This window comes from Chenopodium album, chromosome 10 (genome assembly GCF_948465745.1).
Source record: "Chenopodium album chromosome 10, dcCheAlbu1.1, whole genome shotgun sequence".
Lineage (NCBI taxonomy): Eukaryota > Viridiplantae > Streptophyta > Magnoliopsida > Caryophyllales > Amaranthaceae > Chenopodium > Chenopodium album.
The window spans coordinates 12633601-12641753 of NC_137843.1; the positions used below are offsets into that span (position 1 = coordinate 12633601).

Consider the following 8153-nt stretch of genomic DNA (forward strand, 5'->3'; position numbering starts at 1 on the left):
AATTTTCCTGAGGTAACACCGAACGCACATTTGAGAGGATTCATTTTCAATTGACATTTGCGTAGTCTTTCAAAGATTTGCGAAGGTCACCTAGGTGATCCTCCTTCTTTTTAGACTTAACCACTAAATCGTCCACATAGCACTCCACAATTTTGTGCATCATATCTTCGAAGATCTTTTGCATTGCACGTTGATACGTAGCCCCAGCATTTTTTAAACCGAACGACATAACTTTGTAGCAAAATATCCCTTTTGGGGTGCGAAACGCCGTGGCTTCTTGATCTTCAGGCGCCATGTGAATTTGATTGTATCCAGCTGTGCAATCCATGAATGACAATGCTTCATGTCCAGTGGTGGCATCGATCATGATTTCTGTGACTGGAAGTAGGAAGTCATCCTTGGGACATGCTTCATTCAAATCGCGGAAGTCCACACAAATTCGCAATTGTCCATTTTTCTAATGTTTGCTATCCATGTAGGGTATTTGACTTCACGAATGAACCCTGCATCAATGAGTTTGTTCACCTCAGATTCAATTTCCGGGATCAACTCTGGCCTGAATCGCCTTTGTGATTGCTTCTTTGGACTCACACCTTTTTTATTGCCAATCGATGAACGGCGACTTTCGGGTTGAGACCTGGCATTTCTTTGTAACTCCATGCAAAGACATCTTTGTACTCGAAGAGTAATTTGAAGTACTCATGTTCTTCCGCTTAGGTTAGAAGGGCACTGATGTATATAGGTCATGGGTCTTTAAAAGTGCCAAGGTTTAACTCTTTTAATTCATCTACTGTTGTTTGTCCCCCGTCTTCAAGTGTCTTGGGAGCTTCATCAGTTTCTATTTCCTCATTGGGATTTGGCACTTCTGCAGCCGTCACATGGTTCGTGGAAACAATCTCCTTATGTTCCTCTATAGCATGGTTTGACGACTTATTTTGGTTAGTGAAAACCACAGTGCGAACTCTTGCCTTTAAAGGTTGTTTCTCAATGATATCTATGTCTTGCGTTCTTTTCATGCGAGAGGGAACAACACTTTTCGGCTCGTCATTTTTCATGACATTGTCTTCCCTTTTCTTTATGCGACTAAAAGCCGACTGTCTTTGTTCTTTGCTAGAGGCATTTTTCATGCCTACGCGGTTAAAGACAGATAATTTTCGCCTTAAGGGTTGAGAACTTGAAGTTTCTTTCACCCTATGGTCACATTCTCCAAGCCTATCGAACACTGAGATATGATTCCTCGTAGTAGATGGTTGAAGTCGATCAAATACAGAAGTTCAAGGAGTGGGCAAATCGTTCTCACCCTCGCCTTCCCTGAGTTCCTCGGCAGTAATGTACTGTGAGGAAGAAGTGTCCACTTTACGCCATACATCAATTTTGATTGGATTGGGTCGCTGAAACCCTAGGCCTGCCTTAGATTCTTGATAACTAGAACCATAGTCACACTACTACAAAATGCGTGTTTTTTGGATGCTTTTTAGGCCTTTTTTCGACGCTAAAAAGCGTCGAAAAATAATTTCTCGACGCTGCAAAAAAGCGTCGCAAATCCAAGAGTCGAAAATTTTTCGGAGACACAAAAAAGCGTCGAGATTCTCGACGCTTTTTATTGTCCAAACGAATATACGAAGCGTCCAAAATCACGTATTTCGCGCATTATCCCAAATGTATGTAGTTTTTAGCGACGCTTTTTCCTGTCCACATAATCAAATTTTGCGACGCTTTTTGTTGTCTTGCGTTTATTCGTGTTAGCCTATGGTATGGCGGGAAAGTCTTTGAAATTTGAAAATGTGCAATTATGTAGACATTAAAAAGCGTCTAGATTTATTTTTTAAGCTTTTTTTTTTCTTTTTTTTCCTTTTATTAAATTATTACCATCATATACAATATAGTTATTTAAATTTATGATAAATTAAATTAATAACATTAAAATTAAAATAAACAAATATTCAATATAACAAGTTTAGATCAGATTAAATAAAAAACAATAATTAATCAACAATAATAAGAGTATGTTGCTAACAATTACCAAATTTATAAATAAAAGAAAACATCAACACAATTAACTAAAATAAAAAAAAAGTCGCATATTATAGTAGCTTGTCCCTAAATAAATACATCACTAATATAAATAAGACTAAAAACCAAAATAGATAGATATAGTCGCTTGTTTTGATGCTCAAGTGTCTCGACCTATTCTCTTGTTGCTCCTACATTGCCTTTTCCAATCTTAAAAAAAAAAAAAAAAAACAAAGTATAAATTAGTACATTACACAATATAGCCTTACACACACACACACACAAGCTCAAAATTATATTGGCTTATACACACACACACATCACTTTCTCAGTCCAAAACTATCCCAGTTGCTAACAAAATAAAGAATTATATTGGGTATCAACAATTTTTCACAAGGAATGTAAAAGCAGGAAACTGTAGTAGATTACTCTAATTAAGAAATGATGTCATAAATTAACACTCATAAATTACCAACCTAAGCCTTATACAGGGCAATTAGCTGATGATGTTTTTCAGAAGCGCAGCCAAAGTAACCTATGGACTATGGTCTTTATTAGAAAATTATAAAGAAAAGAAGCAGCAAAGAGCTTTTCACATATTAGGTATTACAGCATGGCATCAAACATAATGTCTAAAAAACAAATGAACAAAAACTAATACTCTGCATTTCTCTATATGTGAAAAGCATGGCATCACAGTAGGAAATAGCACATTAAGGAGAAAGAAGAGTGTAACAGAAACTTTTCCTTTTCATTTATCACATTAAGAAATAGCACATCACAGTAGGCTTTGAATTTTATGGGATTGTGATATATATGAAAAGGAAGAATGTTAACTGATAATTATTGGAAACGAATGATTAATTCAGATGATCATAATTTTTGATGTTGTATTTCATAATTCCCAAATGATGACACTCCTCAAGATAGCCCTTAAACGAGCTAAAAAGTTAAAATAATTATTTATTTATTCCAACTTATCCCAAAAAAGCAATTTACATAAGATGAGTGAAATGCTAATTATTAATACATGTTATTCAGAGGTTAAGTCCTTCAATCAATAGCAGGATATACTTGGTCAAAACTTAATATTACAGTTTGCCTGACATACTTCAAAAATACTCTGTCAGTGGTCACACTCAAAACTTGATATATGCACATAGGAATGTCAAAAAATACCAGGAACATTTTTGAAGCATCCCAGCCATACTAGCAGTCTACAACAACCCCAGTTCAGAACTCAGTATAATTCAAACAACCCCAGTTCAGAACTCAGTATAATTGCCAGATAAACATCTTGCCATAAAAAACCAAAACCCCAGATTAAAACTCAAAATTTTAATAGCCAAACAAAATGATGAACTTCTTGCAATTAAACCAAAACCCAGATCTTAATTGTTTTCAAATCACAAAACTATACTACTCCACAAAAATCAATTTGAACAGAACACCAGCTTCAGAGAATGTGCACAGCAAGCTTAAGCAATAAAATTTTATTTATTTTTTGCTATCATACTCAAATATAGCTTTCAAGCTCTCAAATTACAAGAAATTAAAGAGTTCAAAAATAAGGATCCCCAAAAATCACACTGAACATCCAAACATACACAGATTAATGCAATTGTAACATTCAAACATCATAGTATATGAATCAAATACAGTATATAAAGCAAGAGAGGGTAGCAAAAACATACAGCTAATGCGATGAAATTTCAAAAACAAATCTTGATGACAAGGGAGAATTGAAACAAAAAAACTTTTGATTTAACAAGGCAATTTAACCAATTTCATAAGGCGATACAACAATTTATAGGTCGATTATGCACTACTAATAATCAAATAATCAACAATTTTTAGTTCTGGATTTCAATTCTGAAATTGTTAAGAATATATAGTAAACAGCAAGTTACAATACACAATACAACAACTTACTACACAATACAGCAAGTAGCAGGGGAGCAGGGCAGACAAGCAGAATAAAAGCAGCAGGGGAGCAGGTCAGACAAGCAGTAGCAGGGGAGCAAGGCACACTCACACACACACACACACACACACACACACACACACATCACAAGCAAGCATTCACACAAGCTCTGACTTTCACACACACACACACAAGCTTTGAATTTCACACATACACAAGCATTTTTGGATTGAAGTTCTGATTTCCATTTCTGAACTTCAGATCAGTTTGTTACCTGATGTTTTGCCTTTCCTAAGAATTCAGATGCTTTGTCTAGAAGACCCGGAGATGCATTCCCTTGACGAACTGCACCTACAATCTGAGAAAATTGTCCAACAAGCGCTTTAAGATTTGAATTTCAGTTCTAATTTCAGTTCTGTAATTCAGTTCTGATGTTCAGAGCTGAATTCAAAACTGAATTCCAAAACTGAATTCAGATTTGAATTTCAGTTCTGATTTCAGTTCTGTAATTCAGTTCTGATGTTCAGAGCTGAATTCCAAAACTGAATTCAGATTTGAATTTCAGTTCTGATATCAGTTCTAGAATTCATTTCTGATGATCAGAGCTGAAATCAAAACTGAAATCCAGAACTGAATTCAGATTTGAATTTCAGTTCTGATTTCAGTTCTAGAATTCATTTCTGATGATCAGAGCTGAAATCAAAACTGATATCCAGAACTGAAATCAGATTTGATTTTCAGTTCTGATTTCAGTTCTAGAATTCATTTCTGATGTTCAGAGCTGAAATCAAAACTGAAATCCAGAACTGAAATCAGATGTACTGAATCACGTATAACACAATTAGCATGTACTGAATCAAAAAAGAAAGCATGCTACACATATCATATGTGTGTCTCAAAATCTGATCTCATGATGAAGTAAGGAAAAAAAATATAAAAATAAAAATAAAAACCAAACAAACATGACATTAGCACATAACACGTATAACACAATTAATTATGCAGCTCAATACAAGTTTCAAGATATAAACAATTCCATATATCCAAATTTAGAACAAGTTTGACAATGATATTTAAAATACATATGCATGTATAACACGTATAACACAAGCTAGCCCCCCTCCCCCTCCCCCCACAATAACAAGCAGCAGCAATAGGGCAGGATCACACCACAACAACATCAAGCATCAGCAGACAACTTTGAATACAAAACATTTACCTATGGTTAGAACCTCCTCCTTGTCATCAAAATCAATGTCATCTCGCCAATCCGGAGTGAACAAAAAAAGGCACCAAGGCACCAATACAATAGTGAACAAAAAAAGGAAAGTTGAGGCACGAAGCTATTCAAATCCAACTAACTCACACACATCCATTTTGGTAATCTATCTTTGCTAGACAACAGTAGGAGTCTACTAGGACTCCATATTTAGACTAAATATAAAATGTATAAAATTGAGACTTTACTCAACCATAACAAAATCAGACAAGATTATGAATATATCGATGTTTGATGCAATGAAAATCGTACCTTAATAAACTTTGGCTTGTCTAAAACCACAAGCGAAATGTAACTCTCAACCAGAAATCTACAGCTGCAGCAACATCAAAGGAAAAATCTGTTTATAAAGAAAAATTTTAGCCTCATGCTTCCCTCCAAACATCATAGAGTTGTTTAAATATTATGCAAATCATTTATGACAAGTTATTTAACAGTGTTCCACCTTAGAAGTAAGCTTTCTGCACATAAATTTCTGTCAATCATGTAAATTCATACATTGCTTACTTTTACCACTAAGAGGCAATTGTCATCACCGAGCAATTGTCAATATTTCAGATTCTTGATCCAAAATAAGAGCTAAAAAAATATAGGCAATGAAAGAGAACTAGGCTAGGGGAGGCAGTAGTGATCAGATTGTAGCCAACATTAGTGTTTCAGATTGGTATCCTTATCAACGTGTCTATTTGTTGGAATTATTTTTACCCTCCTAAAACAAAATGAAAGTGTATACCAAGACAAATCAACAAGACCCCACATAACTACGTAGTATATATTTTCTTCTATATAACCGCGATATGAGGTTGAATAGAAATGTTTGATGTCAAAAGTGCAAAAGTTGCAATATCTATACATCAAGAGATCTTTCAAAAAGATAAATGAAAGCCTCACATTTAATGAAAAGCCACAAGTACCAAATAATAGTAAACTCAGCTATACATTTAGTTCTATCATGATTAAAAAATTAGGCAGAACACACAGAAATTAGCTACTTTCATTCACTATCTAAATTATAAATCTATTCAGATACTTCATTTATTTTATACAGACAAATAAGTCATCCATAACAAAGAATCCTGAATATCAGAGAATTAAAGCAGTTTTGGATAATCTATGGGCATGTGCCCATTGCTGCCACATTGTTTTACTGATGGAGTGTCATGGATCCTATGTATAGATCTTTTATCAAATCTTAATTCTAATTCGTCACTCACAAAGAAAAAGGTGTATATCCTTTGAGCAAGATGTGATACCCGAGTGTAAATTGTCCAGCTAGACAAAATATGCACAATGCGGAGATTGGCACTGAAAGTAACAAAATTCATGGGGTAAGGAATTGAAGGGGTCCTTGTAAAGACTACAATGATTCCCAAACATCATGCAATATGCATGTGTAAGAAGGGAAAAGCAACGAGTCAAACTCTATTTTTCCTACAATACAATAACGAATAAACTGAGAATATCAAAATATGATAGAAGAAAAACAAAGTGATCAAATCTTAAATAACTGAGCACCCAGATGGGGAAGCTGAGAGGAAAAGGAAAAAAGAACGATAGGAACCACATTAGGTGGAAAAAATGGAATTGGGGAAACTAAAGACAAAGGATATTGCTAGATACAGTCCATGTAAAAACTACTGTGTTTCAACTTCCAATTAATATAGCATATTTAAGGGGGAAATCATAAAGTTTGACTCTGAGATAAAGCCCAATATTAGACCAAATTCACTGTCCCAAAATCAATCTCACTGTCCTCCTCTTATATATAGAGTACATTATTTATATGAGATTACCTGCTATGGCTCCCACACCTCAAAAGAAAACAACAATACGTACATTGTTAACAACAAGACTTAATTCATCAACAGCTCCCAAATCTAGGATCATATCCAGTTCACACTGCTGCCTTGGCTCTATACGTACATATCATAATAACGAACAAACAAACTTATACTGATTCATCAGCAGCAGGCCGTGAGTATTGGGGGTGTTGTCTAATGATTTATAAGGGAATGAGTATTGCTTCTAAGAGTAGAGCATGTGAGGACAGAATGCAATCATCAGCCACAAAATCACCATAGAAAAACAAGAAAATTCATATCAAAAACCCATAAAATTCATATCAAAAACCCATAAAATTCAAAGCCTACAAATTTCATATCAAAAACCAGAAAATTCATATATATCAAAAACCCATAAAATTCAAAGCCTACAAAATTCATATCAAAAACCAGAAAATTCAAAGCCTATAATATTCATATAAAAAACCCATAACATTCCAAACTAAAACCCTAAAACGCCATAAAAATCAAAACAAAAACCAAAAAACAATATGAAAAAAAAACATGAAAAATTGGATTTTAAAACAGAATTCACGAAAAAACAACATAAAAAGAAATTAATTTATCTAATTAAGGGCAAAAAATTACCTCGCAATAAGAGATTGATTCTTGTTCTTCACCAACGCAAAATCGAAGACATGCAAACAAATAATTCCCAATTTTAACGAAAATTTAGAGAATTGTGATATATTATATGCCAAAAACGATAGAGATATATACCTAGCAACAATATTGTTCAGCAAATTATAAATTAATACCTCAAATTTATGAAAGTGACGAGCCACAAAACCCCAAATTCCTTGAAATTTAGCAAGGAAAACCCAGAAATTAACCTAAAATGTGAGATTTTTTTTGTCGCTGATGAAAGTGATGATGGAGTCCAAATTTGGAGGAGAGCAGAACAGAATATGGGCAGTTTAATTGGGAACCTTTTTCTTTTTTTTTTTCTTTTTTGAAGACGTTTAATTGGGAACTTATTCGACTGAGCTGAGGGTGAAAAAAGACGAACCCGCTAATTATTTCATTAAAAAAATTCAAAATTGCGGGCAACCTTACTCACGTGCATAGCACGTGAGTTTCTCGACGCTTTTAAGTG

At 34.2% G+C, this 8153-nt stretch overlaps 1 long non-coding RNA gene across 2 annotated transcripts; it reads right to left on the reverse strand.

Annotated features, from left to right (window-relative positions):
- Window positions 1-2047: 2047 nt before the first annotated feature.
- LOC145563593 (uncharacterized) lies at window positions 2048-7925 on the reverse strand. 2 transcript variants are annotated; one of them, XR_014094562.1, is made up of 5 exons: window positions 7816-7925; window positions 7646-7671; window positions 5469-5532; window positions 4212-4295; window positions 2048-2223 (listed from the first exon to the last, which is right to left on the reverse strand). It is a non-coding gene; the product is annotated as an uncharacterized LOC145563593 (long non-coding RNA). The 2 variants fall into 2 exon arrangements; XR_014094563.1 differs by having other exon boundaries at window positions 5469-5556; window positions 7816-7910.
- Between the last annotated feature and the right edge of the window lie 228 nt (window positions 7926-8153).